The sequence below is a fragment of the Canis lupus genome, chromosome 15 (assembly GCF_011100685.1).
Source record: "Canis lupus familiaris isolate Mischka breed German Shepherd chromosome 15, alternate assembly UU_Cfam_GSD_1.0, whole genome shotgun sequence".
NCBI lineage: Eukaryota > Metazoa > Chordata > Mammalia > Carnivora > Canidae > Canis > Canis lupus.
The window spans coordinates 47,245,295-47,269,146 of NC_049236.1; the positions used below are offsets into that span (position 1 = coordinate 47,245,295).

Here is a 23,852-nt window from a genome sequence, read left to right on the forward strand (position 1 = left end):
AATTCAAGAAAAATTCATTGCAGATTTGATATCTTTATAATGTCACATGTATTTTATATTTATTTAGTTCTGCTCATTTTTTTATCCCTAAAAGGGTTTAAACATTTTCTCTCTAAAGGTCTTTTTCATGCCATATTAGGATAATTCTTAAATATGTTGTTTTCTTGTTATTTATTAAAAGGTTTTCTTATTTTCTTATTTTATTGTGTGGCTTGTTTTGAGGGATAGAACCTTTTTCACATTTATAAGTTGATCATTATCTTGTAATTGTGCTGAATTATTAGTTCATGTGGTATTTTATTAGTTTATATTTATTTTATAATTAAAAAATTATTGTGGTAAAATATAACATAAAATTCACTATCAACCATTTTTTTTTTTTTTTTTTTTTACTATCAACCATTTTTAAGCGCACAGCTCAGTGTTGTTAAATATGTTCACGTTATCGTTTAATGATCACCACCATTTGAATACTTCCATCTTGTAAAATTGAAACTCTGTACTCCATGAAATAGTAACTCCCCTTCTCCCCGCTTCTCCCCCCTGGCAACCAGCATTCTATTTTCTGTCTCTATTAATTTGATTGTTCTGGGTATCTCATATAAATGGAATCATACAGTGCTCATTCTTTTGTGACTGATTTATTTACTTAGCATAGTGTCCTCGTTATCTGTGTTAACATTCCATTATATATCTCACGTTTTTTATTCATTTAAGAATAATGTTGTTATGAACATGAGTATAAAAGTCTCTTTAAGACTCTATTTTCAATTCTTTTGGGTATATACCCAGAAGTAGAATTGCTGGATCATATACTAATACTATTTTTAATTTTTTGAGACACTGCCATACTGTTTTCCATAGGAGCTGTACCATCTTACATTCCCAACAACAGTGTACAAGGGTTCTAATACCTCCACATCTTGGCCAACGTGTGTGTGTGTGTGTGTGTGTGTGTGTGTGTGTGTGTGTGTTTTATAATAGCCATTTTAAAGGGTGTGAGGTAGTGTCTCATTATCCTTTTGGTGATCAAGGCTCTCATCTAAGATTTGGTCACCATGTCCCCTTAAGCTCCTCTTGGTTGTGACAGTTTCTTAGGTTTTTCTTATTTTTGATGACCTTGACAGTTTTGATGATTACTGGTTATATATTACACAGAGTGCTCCTCAGTTGGGATTCATCTGATGTTTTGAAAGATTAGACTTGAGTAATGTCTTTTTGAGTGGAAGACACAAAGGTGCCATTCTTATCACATTATATCAAGGGTACATACTATCAATATAATTTATCAGTATTGATTTTATCCTTCATCACCTGGCTGGAAGTAGTGGTTTTCAAGTTTCTCCACTGTAAAGTTCCTCTTTTTCTCTTTTCCTTTCCATACCATAATCTTTGGAAGAAAGTTGTCATGCACAACCTACATTTAAGGAGTAGAGAGTTATGCTCTACTTCCTTCAGTGTGGAGTATCAACATAAATTTGGGGTTCTTCTGTGTGTAAGGCTTATCTATTGTCCCCATTTATTTCTTCAATTATTTACTTATAATAATAGAGTATCCTTGAGTGTGAACTTGAGGATATTCATGCTGTGGATTATAATCCAATATTACTTTATGTTGTTACTAAAATTGGTCTAACTTTGACTATTGTACCCTTTCAGTCAGTTCCTGTATATCTTAGACATATCTTTTCATTGAAGGTAAGGTTTCTTTTTTTTTTTTTTTAAGCATTTTCTTAACTTCCTAGTGCTATAAGATACTTCAGGCTCATCTTGTCTATTTTGTGCTATAGTCCTAGAATCAGTTATTTCTCCATGAAACTCTAGTTTCTTTTATTGGAGAATGATATAGAAACCAAAGTTTTGGTGCTAGACATTCTTATTTGTAATAAGAATTTGCACTTTCAGGGGACAGAACAAGGAAGTATATGTGTGTATACTAACCACGTACACATATATCTATAAATGTTCCATTTATATGTTATTATCTGTATCTTTTTTTTTAAATTGAGGTATAATTGACATGAAACATTATATTAGTTTTAGGTGTACAATGTAATGATTTGACATCTGTATATATTGTGAAATAATCACCACTATAAGTAGTTAACATCTGCCATCATACATAGTTACAATATTTTTTCTTGTTCTTTCTTACAATATTTTTTCTAAGATCTACTCTCTTAGCAACTTCCAAAAAAGAAAGCATCATTCTTTTTAATTGTGGTTTCATTATAATAAAGATATTATTGATAGGTTGGAAATATCTGCTAACTTTGTCAGTTGTAATACATTTACCTTTGAAATAAAGTATGCTTTCTAGTGTTATATTGCAGAAGAGCTATATAAAGTGATTAAAAGTATATTAAGAAAATATATGTAAGATAAAATAAAGATAAAATACTTTTTATTTTATTTTTTTTAATGTTTATTTATTTATGATAGTCACAGAGAGAGAAAGAGAGAGGCAGAGACATAGGCAGAGGGAGAAGCAGGCTCCATGCACCGGAAGCCCGATGTGGGATTCGATCCCGGGTCTCCAGGATCGCGCCCTGGGCCAAAGGCAGGCGCCAAACCGCTGCGCCACCCAAGGATCCCGATAAAATACTTTTTAATATTTCATATAACCATTTAGACTCTTGAATTTTAGTTTATGTACTAAAAAATGAAAAAAATGTTAACAGAGAAAGATGATGTGAGTAAAGGAATAGGGCATCACATTAGTATTTTTTTTAAATATTTAAATTAATTAACATACAGTGTATTATTGACATGAGAGGTAGAGGTCAGTGATTCATCAGTCTTATATAATATGCATTGCTCATGACATCACATACCCTCCTTAAAGTTCATCACCCAGTTACCCTGTCCCTCTACTCTCCTCCCCTCTAGCAACCTTGTTTGTTTCCCATGATTAAGAATCTCTTATGGTTTGTTTCCCTCTATGATTTTGTCTTGTTCTATTTTTTCCTCTCTTCCCTTATGACCCTCTGTTTTGTTTCTTAAATGTCTTTCTTAATTGTCTTTCTCTGATTGACTTACTTTGCTTTACATAATATCCTCTAATTCCATCCATGTTGTTGCAAATGGCAAGATTTCATTTTTCTGATGCCTGAGTAGTAGTTCACTGTATATATACATGTATATATATACACATGTATATGGTATATATATACGTGTGTGTGTGTGTGTGTGTGTGTGTGTGTGTATATATATATATATATATACACATACCATATCTTCATTATCCATTCATTGATGGACTTCTGGTCTCTTCCAATAGTTTGGCTATTGTGGACATTGCTGCTATAAACATTGAGGTGCAGGTGCCCCTTCAGATCACTACATTTGTATCTTTGGGGTAAATACCCAGTAGTGCAATTGCTGGGTCGTAGGGTAGCTCTATTTTCAACTCTTTTTGAGGAACCTCCATACTGTTTTCCAGAGTGGCTGCACCAGCTTGTGTTCCTTCTAACAGAGTAAGGGGTTCCCTTTCTCTGCACCCTTGCCAACATCTGTTGTTTCCTGACTTGGTCATCTGACCCATTCTGACCAATGTGAGGTGGTATCTCATTGTCGTTTTGATTTGTATTTCCCTGATGTTGAATGATGTTGAGCATTTTTTAATGTGTCTGTTGGCCATTTGTATGTCTTCTTTGGAGAAATGTCTGTTCATGTCTTACGCCCATTTTTTTGATTGGTTATTTGTTCTTTGGGTGTTGAGTTTGATAAGTCCTTTATAGACTTTGGATACTAGCCCTTTATCTGATGTGCCATTTGCAAATATCTTCTTCCATTCTGTCAGTTGCCTTATTTGTTTTGTTGACTGTTTCCTTTGCTGTACAAAAGTTTTTTCTCTTGATGAAGTCCCAATAGCTCATTTTTGCCTTTGTTTCCCTTGCCTTTGGAGACATGTCTAGCAAAGGGTTGCTGTGGCTGAGGTCAAAGAGGTTGTGTTCTGCCTGTGTTCTCCCCTCTAAGATTTTGATGGATTTCTGTCCCATTTAGGTCTTTCATCCATTTTGAGTCTATTTTTGTGTATGGTGTGAGGAAATGGTCCAGTTTCCTGGTGTGAGAAAATGGTCCATTTTCTGCATGTGGCTGTCCAATTTTCTCAACACCATTTGTTGAAGAGACTGTCTTTTCTCATTGGATATTCTTTCCCACTTTGTCAAAGAGTAGCTGACCATAGAGCTGCGGGTCCATTTCTGGGTTCTCTATTCTGTTCCATTGATCTCTGTGTCTGTTTTTGTGACAGTACTATACTGTCTTGATGATCACAGCTTTGTAATAGAGCTTGAAGTCTGGAGTTGTTATGCCACCAGCTTTGGTTTTCTTTTTCAACAATCCTTTGGCTATTTGGGGTCTTTTCTGGTTCCATACAAATTTTAGGACTATTTGTTCCAACTCTGTGAAAGAAGTTGATGGTATTTTGATAGGGATTGCATTGAATGTATAGATTGCTCCAGGTAGCATAGACATTTTAACAATATTTATTCTTCCAATCCATGAGCATGTAATGTTTTCCCATTTCTTTGTGTCTTCATTAATATCATGACTATTCTATAATCTTTTGAGTACAGATCTTTTGCCTCTTGGGTTAGGTTTATTCCTAGGTATCTTAGTTACCACCTATATCTCTATTTAGCTAAATATGAGAGCCATTGATGTCTTCAATTCTAATGCATTACCAGATGATGAATCTAGAATCCTCCCATGCTTATTTGTAGCCTCTCACTTTCACAGTGAGAAACCTGGTTCTCACCATTTGCCAGTCTTTGTCTTGCCTTGTAAACTTTAGAATTCGTTTGTATATTTTTTAGAAAATAGCTTATGAGGGGATCCCTGGGTGGCTCAGTGGTTTGGCACCTGCCTTTGGCCTGGGGCGCGATCCTGGAGTCCCCCTGGAGTCCCTGCATGGAGCCTGCTTCTCGTCTCTGCCTCTCTCTCTTTCTCTCTCTCTGTCTATCACGAATAAATAAATAAATCTTTTTAAAAAAAGAAAATAGCTTATGAGATTTTGGTGAGCATTTTATTTTATTTTATTTTATTTTATTTTATTTTATTTTATTTTATTTTTTTTTATGATAGGCACACAGTGAGAGAGAGAGGCAGAGACACAGGCAGAGGGAGAAGCAGGCTCCATGCACCGGGAGCCCGATGTGGGATTCGATCCCGGGTCTCCAGGATCGCGCCCTGGGCCAAAGGCAGGCGCCAAACCGCTGCGCCACCCAGGGATCCCCTTGGTGAGCATTTTAATTGGGATTGTACTAAATCAAGTTGTGAAGATTTGACATCTTAATAATGAGTCTTCAAATCCATGAACACAGAATATATCGTCCTTTAAAAAGTCTTATTTGATTACTTTTTATTGGCAGTTTTTTATTTTCTAGTCTTCCACATTTTCCATACATAATTCCTACACATGTTAGATTTATACCTAAGTATTTCAATTTGTTGAGTGCTATTGTAAAATAATATATTTAAAAAATCCCAAATCCCGGGTGTTCATTGATAGTATATAGGAAAACAGTTGACTTTTATGTATTAATCATGTATCCTGTGACTTTGCTATACTCTCTTATTTATTTCAGGAGATTTTTCTTCTTGGAATTTTCTATATAGACAATCACATCATCTATGAATAGAGACAGTTTTATTTCTTCCATTTACGATTAAATAATGGCTCCCCACCCCTTTATTTTGTCATTTTAGATTCCTTGTTTCTTTTTTTTTTAAGATTTTATTTATTTATTTATTTATTTATTTATTTATTTATTTATTTGAGAAACAGAAAGAGAGAGGCAGAGACATCGGTAGAGGGAGAAGCAGGCTTCCCCCAGAGAACCTCCCCAACCCCAGGATCACACCCTGAGCTGAAAGCACAGTCAACCCGTGAGCCATCCAGGTATCTCTAATGCCTTGTTTCTTATTTCAGTAAGAAAGGATTCTGTTTCCCATTATCATGTATAATGTTAGCTGTAAGTGTTTTAGAGATTATCCTTATCAAATTGAGGAAATTTTCTTCTATTCTCACTTTGCCCAAAAATTTTTGTCATGGTATAGTTGTTGGATTTCTGATATGATCATCATATACCGGTTTTTCTTTAATCTGTTGATGTAGCAGATTACATTGATTGATTTTTAATGTGGAAATAGCCTTACATGCCAGGAATAAATACTATTTGTTTGTGGTGTGTACGGTTTTGTATATATTGTTCGGTTCAGTTTGGTAATATTTTGTTAAGGATTTTTGAATCCATATTTACAAAAGATATTGGTCTGTTGTTTGCCTTTCTTTTAATATATACATCTGTTTTTGGTAGGGTAATGCTGGTCTCATAAAATGAATTAAAAACTATTCCCTCTGCTTCTATCTTCTGGAAAAGACTGTGGAGAAATGATATCACTTCTTCCTTAAATGTTTAATTAAATTTACCAGTGGAATCACCTGGGCCAAGTATTTTATTCTTTGGAAGATTATTAAATATCAATTAAACATATTTAATGTGTATGGGGTTATTCAGGCTATTTTTCCTTTTGTGGGTTTTGGTTATTTGTGTCTTTGCAGAAATTGGTCCATTTCATGTAAATCATCAAATTGGTGGTCATGGAATAATATTAATAATAATATTCCCTATTATCCTTTCCATGATGATGGGATCAGTAATGATGATCCTTCTTTCATTTTGGGTATTGGTAATTTATATCTTCTCTCTTTTCTTCGTTAGCCTGGCCAAAGAATCAGTTTTTGAATTCATTTATTTTCTCCATTGTTTTCTTGTTTTCAATTTTATAGAATTTTGCTCCAGTTTTTGTAATTTCTTTTCTTCTGTTTGCTTTAGACTTAGATGTTCTTTCTCTATTTTCCTATGATGAAAGCTTAGGTTAATGATTTTAAATTTTTCGTTATTAAAAAATTTCTTCAATGCTATACATTTCTTTAAGCACTACCCTTATTGCATTCCACGTATTTTTTATAAAAGTTGTGTTTTCATTTTCATTTAGTTTGAAATATTTAAAACTTTCTCATGAGATGTTTGTTTTTTACCCGAGTGCTATTTTGAAGTATGCTGTTTAATTTCCATGTATTTGGGGCTCCTCCGGTTATCTTTCCTTGATTTTTAGTTTAATTCCATCGTGCACTGACAATGTATCCTATATGATTTCTATTCTTTAAATTTGTTAAAGTGTATTTTATGACCAGAATGTGGTTTATCTTGGTGAGTGTTTCACGGAAACTTGAGAGGAATGTGTAATCTGCTGATGTTGGTTGGAGTGAACTATAAATGTCAGTTAGATCAACTTGATTGATAGTGCTGTTCAAGTCAACTATATCTTTATTGATTTTCTGCCTGCTTGATCAATTATTGAAAGGGAGGTGTTGACCTCTCCAACTATAATTGTGCACTGTCTATTTTTCCTTTCAGTTCCATCAATTTTTATCTCACATATTTTGACATTTTGTGTTTAGATGCATGCATGTTTTGGATTATTATGTCTTTCTGGAGTATTAATTTTTTTATTATGTAGTTCTGTTCTCTATCTCTAATAAGTCTCCTTGTTTTGAAGTCTGCCTTGTCTGAAATTGATATAGATACTCCAGCTTTCTTTTGATTGGTTTTCCTTCTCTCTTTGCTATTAATTTACTTGTACATTTAAAGTGGGCTTTTTTGTAAACAATATAGTTGGGTCTTATTTTTTTTACCCACTCTGATAGTCTCTGTCATTTAATTGGTAACTAATAATTAGACCATGCATATTTAAAGTGATTAGTGATAATATTTAATATAAACTGTTTGTCAGACTTTTATATTTGTTGTCAGAGTTTTTCTTTTCTAGTTTTAATTGAGCATTTTATACGGTTCCATTTTATCTTCTTTCAGCTTAAATATTATACTTAAAAGTTGTATTTAGTGGTTGCCTAGCATTTATAACATACATTTTTAACTAATGTAAATCTACCTTCAAATAAAATTATTTTGTTCCACATGTAACACAAGTGTCTCAGAATATTTCTATACCTCTTGTTGTCCTGTGACATTGCAATTCACTTTTATATATGTTGTATCACTCAACATATTCATGTTATTATTACTTTAAACAGTTACTTTCAGATTAATAGGAAAAATAAAAAAATATATTATTGTTTATTTCTTCCCTGATGATCTTTATTTTTATAAATCTAGGCTTTCTTCAGCTTGAAAAAATCTTTGAACATTTCTTGCAGGACAGCTATGCTGGCAATGAAGCCCCTCAATCTTTGAAAAAATTTTTAATTCTCCTTAGCTTCTGAAGCACAAATTTACTGACTATACACTCCTAGGTTGGTGGATATATCTTTTTCAACACTTTAAATGCTTTGCTCCAACCTCTTCTTACTTGCATGATTTCAGCAAAAAGTATGTTGTAATTCTTATCCTTATTGCTCCATAAACAATGTGTTTTTTTTTTTTTCAATCTGGCTTCTTTCAAGTTTTTTTTTCTGTCTTCGTTTTTCTGTAATTGAATATGCTTTGTATAGGTATGTAATTTTTATTTTTTGGTCTTATTTTACTTTGTGTTTTCTGCACATCTTAGGTATACAGTTTGATGTCTGTCATCAATTTTAGAAAGTTCTCAACCATTAATCCTTCAAATATTTCTTATACTCTGTTCTTTTTCTCATAATGCAATTTCTATCAAACAATTCCCAAAGTTCTTGGATATATTATTTGTTTTTTAAAAAATATAGTTTTTGTATTTCAGTTTGTTGAGTTTCTATTGGTATATATTTAAGCTCACTGATTCTCACCTTAGCTGTTTCCAGTCTATTGATGGGTCCGTTAAAGGCATTCTTCATTTCTTTTATATAAAGTTTTCAACCTCCAGCATTTACTTCTGATGTTTTTCTGAGAGTTTTCATCTCTCTACTTGTATTATCCATCTGCTTTTGTACATTGTTTACTTTTTCCATTAGGGCCCTTTACATATTAAATATAGATATTTTAAATGCTCTTCAGATAATTCTAAAATCTGTGTCATATTTCAGTGTTGTTCTAAAAATTGTTTGTCTCTTTACTCTTTTTGTTTTGTTTGGTATGCCTTGTAATTTTATTTTATTTTATTTATTTTATTTTATTTTTGTTGGAAACTAGATGTATTGTAAGCAGTTACAGAAACTGGAGAAAATAGGCCTCCAGTTTAAGAATTTATGCTCATTTGGCTAAGAGTTGGGCTTTGTTTAATGTTTTCTGTATCTATAGGTGTCAGAGGCTTCAAGTCCCTTTAGTATCTTGTTGTTTTTTGTTTTTTTTTTTGGTCTCCTTTCTTTCCTTTCTTTAATTTGGGCTTACCTGAGTATTCTCCCTCAGAAAGAGTCTGTTTTTTGGGACAGTCTATTTTTATATTGGGACCAGATTGGTATGAAATTATTTTCATGGGTGTGAGAGAGTGTTTTATAATATTCCCACTAAGTTTTAGTTTTAGTCTTTTGGTAAGCCAGTGTCTTTTATTTGTGACCTTCACAGCATGTCTTCTTGTATAGCTCTGCAACCCTCTCTTTAAGTGAGACAGAAAGACTTAGAGGGGATTGGAATGAGAGAGACATTCTTCAGAGAGACATCCTTCTCCCCACAACTATTGAATAAGCTCTGGTAAAGTATTTCTTTCTAAAGAGTAGGCTTTTGTTTTAAATAGAGAAGTTCTGTGCATATTTACTAAGGATTACTCTTCTCCTCTTCCAGCTAGAGCCACGAGGGGATCTTTCTTGGGTCTTTATCTTAAGAAACTGTCAGGGTTCCTGGAGATAAAGACCATGTGGTCCTAATATTTTTTTATTCTTAAGCTAGCATACACGGAGCCTCCAGCAATTCATAAAAATCACCATGTATGTGTCTAGCTAATTTGAGGTCTCAGCAACTTCTATCCCAGGTTAGTGGATCTTGGTTTTGACTCTCTGGGTTTACCTATCTCTCTAGATTTTGAGAACAATTTGCCCTGCAAATTCAGATCTCTGATTTGTTCAAGAAAAATAATTCATTTTCTGTTTGTTCAACTTTTTGTTTTTGTGAGGACAGAACTTTGCATGTTGGAGCTGAAACAAAGTCTAGCTTATATCTTGCATTTTTATTTTATGTATTCCTTACCTCCATAACCATTCTATTATTTTCAACCTTTTCAAATTCCCCCTGCTGAGTATGCCTCCTATATTGGGTGTATTACTGGATCTTATTTTTTTAGTCAAACCTAAAAGTCTTTCTTTTGATCTATGAAAATAAACAATTTGTATTTATTATAGTTACTGCTAAAATATAAATTCCTCCATATTACTTTGTATTATTTATGTTTGCTTCTTTTTTAACTTCCTTTCTTCTATCTATTGCATTTTTTTTTTTACTTTAAGGTTATACTTTTTATTCTTAGGAGATGACTCCTACTAGGGCTCATCCCTAAATTTTTATTCATTTTTTAAGTTTCTGTATCCCATCTCTTCCTGAACTTAATGACTACTTGAATACCTATAACTACTGTTTTATCATTACCAACTGTCTATGCTCCACCCCATTCATATGGTATGTTGGTATCTCTCTAGGTTTAAGTTCAGATGGGAGAGCCATCAACCATGCTACTTGCCATCTTATCAGCTAAGGAAAATCTTTACTCTAGCATTCAGTTTATAAAAACTCTAATTTGTACCTCATGTGTCACTTGTTAGGGACAGCAACAATGAAACCAGTCTATTTGGAATTAGAATACAATTTTGAGCAGAAAGTGATCTTAGAGATCATGTAGTAAAGTAGTCCTTATTTAATAGACCATTTTTCATTTTCTTGTGGTTCTCCAGGCAGGTTGCTCCTACAATGTCCATGTTATAGAAAATGAATACAGTTAATTAAAAATCTTAGCTACTCTACATAATATATGTAATGTCACCTCCATCTCAGAATAAGCTTCCAGAAAAATTCAGAAAAAAAAGACAAATATCACTCTAATGTCCAAAAGCACAAATGATTTAGTTTAGTAACATGTTTTTCTAAGAAATAAGCATAGAACTAGGTGGATTAAGTAACTATGGTCTAGGTCATGTAGCATGTTAGAAGCAGAGCCAAGCCTGAATCCTTGGTTGTGACTCCTGTTCCTGTGCTCAGTCCCTGGAACCATAATGGCTCCTATTTAGAGTCTATTTTGTGTAGGAGTATATGAGGAAATAGCTGCATTTGAGTACATAAGAATTCCATATTACAATACAATGCTGTGTAAGAAGGAGAAAGTAATTTTCATTATAAGCCATTCCTTTCAGTTGTTCAAAGCCTTCTGAAATAATCTCTTTTAGACTTAAATTATCCATGCTTGAATAAAGCATGGTTGAAGACCAGAGGTAATTTTATTTTAAAAAATTTGGGAAGACTCTTTTTGAGATTCATTAGATTAGTAGAAATTAAAGAAGGAAAAAATAGTAAAAACTCACGAACTTTTTAGCTTTTATTTAACTCTCAGCTTGCTGAATTCGTAACTTTATTTAAGTTAAATTCTTCATTTTATCGGAATAAAATCATAAAATAGTTGAATAATTTAAAAATATTAGGCATTTAATTTTTAATGTATTAAAGTACCAGTAAACATTATTGCTCCAATTTTCTCATTTCAGCTAGTACCATTTTTTTCTTTTAAAAACATCACAAATACATACAATAACAGAACCACACAAGCAACCTTATATTTGGGTGGATCATTTGAACACTGTAAAGTCAGAAATTTTCAAATTAGAATTTTTTTCTGAAACAAAACACAAATTCAATATTTTCTATTTCCTTTTTCTCACTGAATATTTAGTTAGGCATTTTTGCTTTGATTGAGAGGAACAGAGAACTGCTCTAACAACCCAAGCAATGGAGGCTTATTGGAAGAACACATGTGGTCTGGAACCAGAAGAGGAAACTCATTGAGTACTGAACTGCTCCTTCTTGATCTTACTCATAGAGTCTTAGCTTCTTTCTGGGTGTCTGTTTTGGCTTCTTTCTTCCTTCTAACATATTCTTTTATTTAGGTAAAGCCTCTGCTCCTTCCTGACTTCAATGTGTACTAGATTATTTCAATCTCTTGACCTTGCTGTGTACATCATGACTATTCATTTCCACCTTATCCATGGGGAACAGAACATCACTGCAGTGATGTCCACTTTGATGCACCTGGTTTTAGGTAGGTGCCAGGGAGGACATGTAATACCAGCTATGGCTACCTAGGTTTTAAGAGCTGATAGAGGACATGCAGAATTTGTTATGTCTCTAGCACAAATATTTACTATGTGCGTACTTAACCAGGAATGACAAATAGATACATATACATTACCATGTCCAACTTGTCATCATAAATTACAGTTTTTGGTGACCTCACTGGAATTCTCCATAGTGTTAAAAGTGACAATATATATAGGTACAACTGTCTAAAATACTTTCCAAATGTATTTATTATGAATCTTTTAGGTGGATATTATTACAGTATTTTTATGTAATCCAGACATATGGCATGAATCTCAACACATACAGTTGCTATGCATGACGACATCTAAGGAATTTCTCCTTACAGTTTCATTGGGGTTGGGGTAGGGTAGACAATGCATGCTTTTTTCCTTTTTAAGGAAAAAGAAATTCAAAATGTCAAAGGCTTGTTCTATTTGATCAATGCATATATACAAAGATAGAAATATTTGGTAGGGCTTATCAGATGATACTTGAAGCCAAAGTTTCCTCCATTCACTGACTACTAGCAGATATTTCCCTGGGACCTCCTCCTCCTCGCTAACTATTTTCAATTGCCTAGATTTGAAGCCCTAGGAAGCAGTAGCTTGAATGCTGTACTTGTCCCTGGTGTAATTGTGACTGTGCAACTGGAACTCATGGATCATGTTGTTCCAAACAGACTGTAGGAAATTAATACAGGAGATTAAGAAGAAAAGGTCCCGCACCATCCACTTTGTGCTTTCAAAGACTTAGAGTGTCAAGAGAAGCAAGACATGTGGAGAGATACAGAAGGCCAAGCTCTTTCTGGAATAGGGGGCTTCCATCAGTGGAGCAGTGGAGATCAAGTCTCTAGTTTACCTGCTTTCTAGTTCCTATAGTCTCCTTGATTAACCAAGTGGTTCATGTAGAAACCATAATATTGTAGTTTGAGAAAAGCTCCATTGAACTGCTAATTTTGTGTTTATATGAATGAATCTGGTATTTGTAAATCTTCTTCTGCAATAGCAGTGGCTCTGACCCTTGAACATTTCTATAGCAGGAAGATTCACTGTGGTATAATGGAAAAATCCCTGGAACAGGCATTAAATGTCAGAACCTAGTTTTGTCCTGACAAGCTGTTTGACCTTGGGCCTTTGTGGGCCTGGATTCTTCATCTGAAAAATACAGGTGCTTTTTTTTTTTTTTTTTTTTTAAACAGTGGAACACTCATTCCATTTTCCTTCAAATGAAATTGTAAATAGAATCCTATTACATATAAGACTTAAGGCAGAGTTGGAATACTCATTAAGCTTTCTCTTCACTCCTACAGCAATCTCTGAACTGTCTCTGCAGAATTCTAGGACTGAGAAAACTTTTTTCTTTTTTTTTTTTTTTTTTTACTGAAGTTCGATTTGCCAACATATAGTATAACACCCAGTGCTCATCTCGTCAAGTGCCCTCCTCAGTGTCCGTCACCCAGTTACTCCAACCCTCTCACCCACCTCCCTTTCTGTAACCTGTTGTTTGTTTCCCAGAGTTAGGAGTCTCTCATGGTTTGTCTCCCTCTCTAATTTTTCCCACTCAGTTCCCCTTCTTTCCCTTATAGTCCCTTTCACTATCTGAGAAAAACATTTTGAAAATGATTAGATTATCAGAGTGGTTCCTGGGATCTGCTCCTAGAAATTCTGATTCAGAAGTATTGGGGACAGTGCCTAGGAATCTGAATTTAATTCTCTTCCCTTAAGTAATTCTGAGTAGACATTGATTATATATTCATTTCTGAAAGTCTCTCTAAGTTACATTAGCTTTGTGAAGCTCCAGTTTGTTCATCTGCAAATATGAAGATTAAAATATCATCCTACTTCAAAGATTCTTTTTGTGTATTTAGGGATCAGATGAGATAATGTATATAAAATTACGACTTTTAAAATGACATCTGTTGAAAGATGACTTAAATACCTGACAGACTATAGAATACTATGCTATTCTAAAAATAGTGTTACGTAAAAATGCAATCCAAATAGTATAAAAAAGAGTTCAACTCCAAAACTTCTATATTAAGATCTTCTAGAAAGAAAATTCTAATTGGGTGTTTTTCTTCTGTTAGGAAAAAGAAAGTGATAAATGTATAATCTGATTGATTAAAGTAATATAGTTTTTAAAAGAATAGGACTTACTTTTTCAAGTGTCTCTAGAACTCTATTCCCTCATCTATAAAATGAGCATATAGATGATCTCTAGGTCTGCCAACTTAAGTATAAGCTCCTAAATTTATAAACAGAACTCTAGAGGGGATAAGTTACCTTGAAACATCCACATAGTCAGGAAAAGAATGAGGCTATTGTTTGACTCATAGTCATGTTAAACTTTATTTTTGTAGCAGCTGATATTTTCTGATGATTCTATATAATTTCCTGATTTAACAGGGCTGCTATTAATTAGCCCACAGCCAGAAGGTACTCTGGGCCAGTAGTCCCTAACCAGGCTCCTCTCAGACCTATTGAGTATAATTCTGATCACTCACATTTGGAAACCATTGCACAAGAGAGCCACTTATTGAAAACAGGATTTCTCCTGATGTGTCTCAATTAATCCTAGTCAATCAAATTCAAACAGCTGTGGATGGTGAACTTTTCAATAGTTGTGCTGAATGTACTGTGTGCCTGTGCATGACCTGTTAATGGTGCATCTACTGTTTTAAATATAAATAGTTCTAGTAACTATCAACATGGGTGTTTACAAGTAAAATACAATATATCTTGCTGCAATGTATATGTAGTATGCCATTTTATGGTTATGGGGAATATTAAATAGAAGTATATGAATAAGTAGGGTCATATTCTATTCCCAAAAGAAGCAAAATGAAAACCCTTTTGGGACTTTAGTAAATATGCCTAAATTTCTGGAGCATATACTTCTTTATGCATATGGATATTTGTGTAAACTCTCTATTGGCACCACATGACAAGTGCTGAGGGCTTGGTTACTCTACCTTGACTCTAGAATTTCTTTGTAGATAAAGGGTAGGGGTGCCTGGGTGGCTCAGTCAGTTAGAATTTCTTTGTAGATAAAGGAGAAAAAGATTATAAGAAGAGTAAAACAAAAAAAATGTGGAGAAGAAAAGCTCCTGTTGAATTCACTATAAATTAGTAATATTAGTATATATTAAACATATTTATAATTATTATAAATAGCTCTCATTAAGCCCTGGTATATTGGAGAAAAACTATATAATGTAGGGCTTCTTAGATTTTTTTAAATTGTCCTTGAATATCTCCTACTTTTCTTCCTTCAGCTTGGACATCTTCCTTGCACCTGTGTTTTCTCTTATAACTGGCTTAGAGGAGGATTTTTTTTTGGTTGTGAGACAGCTCATAACCTTAACTTTTACCTCATTATGTTCTTCTGAGCTCATTGTTTTGATTGCATCCAATGTCCAAGCTCCATTATTCTGTATCCAGTACAAATATGTACCATGGGCACTCTGAGAGTTTCTTTGGGTGTATTCAATACTAAATCATAATAAAATGTTCTTTTCATGTATTTCATATATGTTATCACAGGAATCCTAAAGGAAATACTTCAATCTGAAAGTTTGAAATACCACTTTTATAGCTGATGATCTGAGGGCTGGTTTGTGTTAGCAAAAGTGGACACCCATTCAAGCTAGCATGAATGAAAGGGTGCATCTCATGATCTTTCGCTGGAAGCCAGAAAGTCAGAAATCTCATGTCCCTTCTCCTTATTGTAGATCTAAGGTCTTCAGCTTGTCTCTCTGGTTGCCATTTCCCAGGAAAGAGAATCTGGTTGGCTCAGGTGTCATGTAATAAAGTTATTCTTCCTAGGGCAGGGGTTGGTGGGGAGCAGATAATACAAGAAACATCATGGGAACTGGGCAGAAGTGATGGTCTTTCAAGTAAATGACTATTGCTATTTTTAAAATTTTGGTCATAATATCTATTTTATGTCTATCTTCTTCTTATAATGTGCTTTCAAGGTTAATGTATTTTAAAAACAAAGTTAATTCACTTCACTAGCAACTTTATTATGATTATCATAATTATTATTTTTTCTTTTCTGATGGTATGCTGGTTTTGGGCCAGAGTGCTCCAGACCTCTTCCTTCTTCCCTCTGGTCTGTTACAGGGCAGCAGACCCTGCTATCCCATTGCTCACCTCCCATGATAGTTTAGTTGACTAATAAACAGCACTCATAAGAGACTTTCATGAGTGGAAGGGAGAAACGTGGTCTTCCTTCCTCAGGTATCATTTATGTCAGTGTCAGTGTCTTCTCTGGCACCTCAGGTCCCATGAGCCATTGGGGTCCAGCTTTTTCTATGCCCCAGCCTCTGGCTGTCATAACATGTCTTGTTCCCTTTGCCTTTTCAGCTTAGGGGTAGGAGCTGCTTCTTGCTATTGCAAATCACTGAGCTCCCCCTACATCCTCTTTGGTGTTTTATCTCATACCTCACCAATGTAACCAATAGGTGATTGATAGATTGCTAACAGTTTAAAGTAGTGTTTGGACAAAGTGTGATATAGCAGAAAACTTATTCTGCTTGTCTTTTTTTTTTTTTAATATACCTTATTTTTTAGAGCAGTTTTAGGTTTACAGAAAAATAAGCAGAGAGTTTTTATGTATCCTGTCTACCCTCACAGTTTCCTCTATTATTGACATTTTATATTAATGTGATAAAGTTATGAGCGAATAGTGACACATTATTAACTAAAGTCCATAGCTTCCATTAGAGTTCACTCTGTGTTCCACATTTTATGTATTTTGACAAATATATACTACCGTGTATACACCATTGTAGTATCATAGAGAACTGTCTTACTGTTTTAAAAATTCATTCCCCCCCCAAAAAAAAAATTCATTCCCATGTCCCACCTATTTATCCTTCCCTCCTCCTGGCAACTCCTGGTCTTTTAGTGTCTTCATAGTTTGCCTTATCAGAGTGCCATATAGTTGGAATCATACAAACTTTTCAGATTAGCTTCTTTTACTTAATAATGTACATTTAAGTTTACTCCATATTTTTTTTGTGGCTTAAAGTCAATTTTTCAAATTGCTGAATAATATTCCCTTGTATAGATATACCACAGCTTGTCTATTCATTTACACATTGAAGGACTCCTTGGTTTCTTTCAAGTTTTGGCACTTAAGAATAAAGCTGCTGTAAACATTTGTGTGGACATACAATTTTTAATCATTTGCATAAATACCAAGGAATGCAATTGTTGGATGATATGATAAGAGTCTGTTGTTTTGAAGAAACTGTCAGACTGTCTTCCAAAGTTGCTGTGCCATTTTGCATTCTCACTAGCAATAGAGGAGAGTTCCCGTTGCTTCACATCCTCATCAGCATTTCAATGTGTTGGATTTTAGCCATTCTAATAGCATTTTCCCACTACTGATAATAACCAGTCTTTTCTGGTGGTGAAGAGATTATGTCAGTGACTATATTACAACTATCTGTAAGCATGTTTTATTAATTGTTACTATTTCTTAAGGACTTACTGTTTTGAAAAACTTGTTATACATGTGCTTCTTTTGGCTCCCATTGTTTGTCTGTCTGTCTTTTGGTCTGTTGTTCTTGTATTTCTTAATTGGCAGTAAAACCAGAATTAAGAGTGTGTGTGTGTGTGTGTGTGTGTGTACATACTATGTGTGCAGTGTGTATCTAAGTATCCATACACAAGGAAAGTGAATAAAAGGTTTCCTGTATTGGCTACAAGCATTATCCCTATCCATGTTTTCTTTGTTAGATACACAGACTAGTAAGTTTAAATTATTATTTACTATGGTGGCCTGTAATTTAGGAAGAAGGAACAAGATTGTGCCCTTTCATGATCATTCTGGAAAATGTTCGAGGACTTAATCTATTTCTGCAATGTCTTTTCTGTCCATTCCCAAAGCTACAACCTCAATTCCAGCCTTCCTGTCTCAGTTGATTTATTGCAACAATCCGCTGAATGGTGTTCTTGACTGCATACTCTCATTCATTTACTCCATGGATAAAATGTCATGAAGAATCTATTGTGTGTCAATATTGTGCGGACAGGGATATACAGACAAGTGAGATATGATCTCTGCCATCAACATGTTACATTATAATATTATGTTACAGTATAATTATTTCAATATCATAGTAGAGAAAATTAGGCAGTGACATGCTCAGAACAGAGTTTTGTAGGTCAAACAATAGATAGCATACAATAATCATGTTTCTTCATGAATACTTCTAGGGTCATTAGTTTTGGGTGGGAGACTATGCTATGTACTATGGCTATAGCATGATCTCAATAAATATGTGTTGAATCTGTGAAAGGATGGATTCTCCCTCTCTGAATGTCAGCCAGGTTTTCTTATTTGCAATTTGAGGATGTATAATTCTTAGGAAAGCATCTCACTATTCTTCCCACCCAAAGGCCCAGATTTACCTGAACAATAATAAAACATACTTTCTCTGTTTCTACAGAAAGCAGCAAGTCACTGTTTAGAATATCACTTGTTCTTCCCTTGAGTTTTGATTCAGGCATATATAATACTCTATAAATATCCTACAATCTTGACCTACCATTTAGCTACAGTTGTTTTCTACTCTGGCTCAGGGTAGCCTGTGTCTAGAGATTTTTGTACTGTGTAGAAGTCAGAAGTCTTCCCTGCAAAGAGAGCTCCTTCTTGGGACCTCTGTGGGAAGGAAGTGGTAAACATATGGAGTTACCATATGAAAATGGCAAAAACTGACCCACACACATGTATGATAATTCAACTGACAAAACTTCACCTTGTAGTCTCTAACAATCAAGCTGGCTTGATACATGAGTTGTTATTGGCCACTTTTTATGTGGCTAATCAGGTGCGAGGCACTATTACATGTGTTATTACCCTTGGAATAAACATGCTACTGAATTTGTCAGCAAGGAGATGGTGTGATGAGAATAGCTTTGGGGAGGTGGCTGAGTACACAGAAGTGGCCTCTGCAGAGAAGCTTGTATTTGAGTTATAAGGTAATAGGGAAACCTTGTTGTGGGAACAAAACCTAATAAAAGCAGTGCTTCAGGAAGACTTCCATGACATAACTCCCCCCAAGCCCAGGGAGGATGACATGTGAGGTAGACCTTGGCAAAAAAGGCCTGTACTTGAGATGAGCTCAAAAGTTCTCTTTTGATCCCAGCACCTTGTTCCCTGGAGCATCTTATAACCCTTGCTGTGTCTGGTTCTTGTGTGCTCTGCCCTTCTAGTTTGGAAGTACACTCAGCTCCAAAGGGAGAGATGAGAGGGTCAGCAGCACAGATGTGGCAGTTGACCCATGAAAGGGAATAAGGTCAAGCCAAGAGAGTCAGGACTCAAACCTGGGGAGGGTGGGGCGGGGGGAGAAGAGTCAGTGGAAAAACCAGAGGGCTTTGCAGCAAGAGCGAGACATAAACAATGAATCAGGCTACGGAAATATCAGCAAAAGCAAGTTTTAGAAGGAAGGAGTGCTTTTTGGTATGAAGGGCAGTAGTGTCTGTTAAGAACCTAGGAAGTCTATACCACAATCCCAGTTAAAATGGATTACTCCTTCCTCTCTCATCACTTCATACAGCTATAACTTTTTAAAAGATCAAATATCAGCCTCATGACCTTTTTTTTTAAAAAAGATTTTATTTATTTATTCATAAGACACACACACACACACACAGAGAGAGAGAGAGAGAGAGAGAGAGAGAGAGAGAGAGGCAGAGACACAGGCAGAGGGAGAAACAGGCTCCATGCAGGAAGCCTGACATGGGACTTGATCCCAGGACTCCAGGATCACACCCTGGGCTAAAGGCAGTGCTATACTGCTGAGCCACCCATGCTGCCCAGCCTCATGACTTTTTTTTTTTTTTTTTACACATATCATCTCAGTCATTATAGCAAGTTTATTAGGTAGCTATCATCAACATCATCATTTATTTATTACAGATGGAAGAACACTAACTCAGAGACATTAAATGCCTTGCCCAGGTTTGCACAGCTAGGAAAGCTGGAATTACAAGTCAGGTTTGTCTGTTTCCCAAGTCTCAGGTTTTAGTATCAGCATTATTTTATGGCACTTGAGATTTTATATGTGTGTCCTCCTCCTCAAAAAAAAAAAAGTTAAATCCCCTTTCTATTGCTTTTTTCCCTACACCACCTTACACTAATAGTAGGAACACAACACAGAGTAACTGAAAGGCTGAGAGAAGTGGACTGATAAAGAACAGACTATAATAGATTAGGTGATAGAGAAGTACTTGCTACCTCTTGAAACCAGATTGCAAAGGAGTTACCGCCTTTGGTTTGGTATTCTAAGTTTGGTTTACTAGTCTCTCTCTTAGGTAGTATGTAGGCATCTTCAGATTTGCATTTCAATTTATCTGACTGGTCTAAGAATTATCTGGGAAGCCTGTGTGTCTCAACTGGTTAGGCATCCAACTCTTGGTTTCAGCTCAGGTCATGATCACAGACTTGTGAGACTGAGCCCCCATCATGCTCCACACTCAGCAAGGAGTCTGCATGACAGTCTCTCCCTCTGCCTCTCCTCCTCCTTTCTCTCTCTCTCTCTCAAAATAAATAATTTTTTTAAAAAAAGAATTATGGCCCCATGGCAATAACTGTTACAGGTAACATTCTAAATCTAGAATAATTTTTGACTCACTGTTCCTTCCCATCTCCTGAACATGCTGTCTATCCAACAGAGCTCCTATTTGCATAGTTTTCTACAGTTTTCTAAATGCTATTCAGGCTGATCTTGGCAAAAGAAGACTCAAGGAGTGTTGAGTGAAATGGAATTATTTTGCTCATTCTGAATATAATATTTGATTTGTCCCTCCTCGTCATCTGAAAGGGAGACTACCTACAGACTAAAGATAAATAGAGTGCAGAGGGCTGCAGATCCTTGAATAAATATGATATGCTAAAGGCCTGAATAGTTAACTCCACTTACAGACACTCCTGTGCAAATTAGATAGTTGGATTTTCCCCTAGGTAAGTGAATGTTGGAGGATATTTAAAATCAGGATGGTAGATGGCCTTTTTATTAAAATTTTTAAAAAGGAGTGTGTGCAATAGAAGTTTGCATTTGAATGAACCAAATGGATCATTGGATTCACACTGGCTCTCACAGATAAAGAAATTGAGATGAGCTAATTGGCCTTAAACATCACAAAATTAAGAAGGTGGGGAGTTCACCAGACTCTGTCTTGGCCTGTTCTCTGGTTACCATGGGTATCTGCCACCCGACCGCGTTGCAAATCCTCCCCTCAACTCCCCTGAAATAAAATAATGACTTTTTAAGTGTTCTCAATCTTAAGTTATAAAATTTGTTTTGGGATATTATACCAAGGTTCATTTCTTGATGCATATATAATAAAATAATTGGAGGTATACAGAACATGGTTCTAGAGCTAGTTTGATTCACTGACTTAAGAAATGTTTACTGAACTCCTGCTCTATGCCAGGTACTGTACTAGACATGCTAGACCAAAGGGGTGCAATGGCAAGGAAGACTGGGCCCTAAATAAACTCTAGTTACTTCAAGGATAGTGAAACTGGCTTCTTGTTCTGCCACTTAGGAGCTTAATACTGGGTTAGTTACCTGACCTCTTGGAGTCTCAATTGCCTCATTTATATAATGGGATAAAAATAGCTCATAGAGTTACTGTATAAAGAAAAGCATACACAAAAGTGCTAATATACAAGAGCTTACTAAATGGAGCTATTATTACCAGCTTTTACAAGCAAGGAAACCAGAGTCCAGAAAGGCTGAGCAAAATGCTGAAGGTCACACAGTAGTAGGCCATCTGATTCATCCACAGGTCCAGATTTCTGGCTTGGGGAATCTCTGAACATGCTCAAGGATGCCCCCTTCACTTAAATTTTGATGACTTTATCTTGTGTCATAGTTGCTTTCTGTAGTATATTTTATACTGCAATCTCTTGGAATGTAGAAGCAGATGATCCAATATCAAGGGCGATTTAGTAGGTGTTAAGGGGAAAAACCTCTGATGTTCCCGAATTGAATTCTTCATTTCTCATAATGAAAGAAACTTCACAGTCCATTTAATACACTCTCCCTGTTTGGTCTTTCAAATTAAGTCCTGTACTACTGGCTCTCTTAAAAGCTAGCTAGTGTTAATTTTAAAGGATGCTTGAGTATCAGATAAACATCATATGAAAGCACACTCATGGTTACAGAGCTCTCCTGTTCAAACAGTATGTTCTTTTCACACCGATGTGGTGGGTTTGCTACTGTGTAAGGGGAGGTGAAGACATAACTGGAGCTCATTCAGTAAAACTCAAATTACTTTCAGAAAGATTTAAATTTAAAGGTGAATGAAATTTGAATAAGTATGAGTATTTTCTGTTATCCTATACCAAACTTTATTTTAGAGAAAAAAAATCTGTTACCTCTTTCAGGACTCAGTTTTAGTGCACTCACTCTGGAGAAAGGTGAGGAAGAGGTCCTCATCATCGGCTCCACCTCTCTGCTCCTTCGTCCTCATCAGCCATTTCTTCCCCAGGGCTTCTCCTGCCTTGGGATCACTGGGAGCTTGTTACAAAGGTGGATTCCTAGTGTTCATCAGACCAACTGAATCTGGTCTTCTGGGGGTGGTGTGGAGTGGGTTTGAGAGAATCTACAATTTAAACAAGCTCTCCAGGTGACATTTTCCCCATAATAAAATTTGAGAACAACTGCAGGTGTGTCTGTTTATTGTTTCACTCTGGTCCTTGCTTTTAACCAGTGGTTCTCAAACCTGGTTGCATGTGAGAACCACCTGGCAAGTTCTGAAAAAATACTGATGCCAGAACCCCACCCACAGTGATCCTGAAATAACTGGTCTGGGATTGAGCTAGCCACCAGTATTTTCTCCAAGTGATCTTCATTTGAAGCCAGAGTTGAGAGCCACAACAATGCTTCTGAGATCCCCACCTGATGCTTTCACATATCCACCCTCTTATCTCTGTGTTCTGCCCCCTTTCTATTACTTTCCAATTTGCTGCTTCTCTTCCTTGCTTTGTACATCCCTAACTCCTGACAGATGGAATTCACAGACCATTTGGCATATGAAAAGGGATACTGTAAAGCACAAAAAGCAGGAAGTCACTCGGTATTTAACGTCTGTATTGCTGGCTTTTAATATCCAGGAAGGTTGTGTTCCAGTCATCGTCCTATAATTTAAATGCTGCCCTTTGCTCCTGGCTCTGTGATTCTGATTATGGAGGTGACACACCTTAAAAATCAAGCAAAAGAAAAAGAGTGATTGGTCCTATTGCTGCTGATGTTTCAATTTACTATTAGAGATGGGGGAGGATGGTGGGACACACTGAACCAAATGGTATATATTTTGTGATCTTAGGAGACTCAGGTTGAAGACTTGGGTCAGTCCATTTCCTTCATTACACAACATGGAGAGATTTATTTCATCTCTTGGATTTTTGTGACTACTGTTTCATTCATTATCTTCATTTAATAAATATTTATTGGGCACTATTGTAATGAGAATGAATGATCTATAATCATATGTAACACTGTGGGTGAATCTTACTAATATAATGTTGAACAAAAGAATCCACACACAGAAGTAATGTACTGTATAATTTACATAAAGTAAAAGCAAATTCAAAATTAATCTACGCTATTAT

General features: G+C 35.3%; 1 long non-coding RNA gene across 1 annotated transcript in view; it reads right to left on the reverse strand.

The window, feature by feature from the left end:
- Positions 1–22,832, reverse strand: part of LOC119867941 — a 155,977-nt gene extending 133,145 nt beyond the window's left edge. The window contains exon 1 of the long non-coding RNA XR_005370861.1: positions 22,617–22,832. This is a non-coding gene — a long non-coding RNA (uncharacterized LOC119867941). The remainder of the gene's footprint in view (positions 1–22,616) is intronic.
- Positions 22,833–23,852: the final 1,020 nt, after the last annotated feature.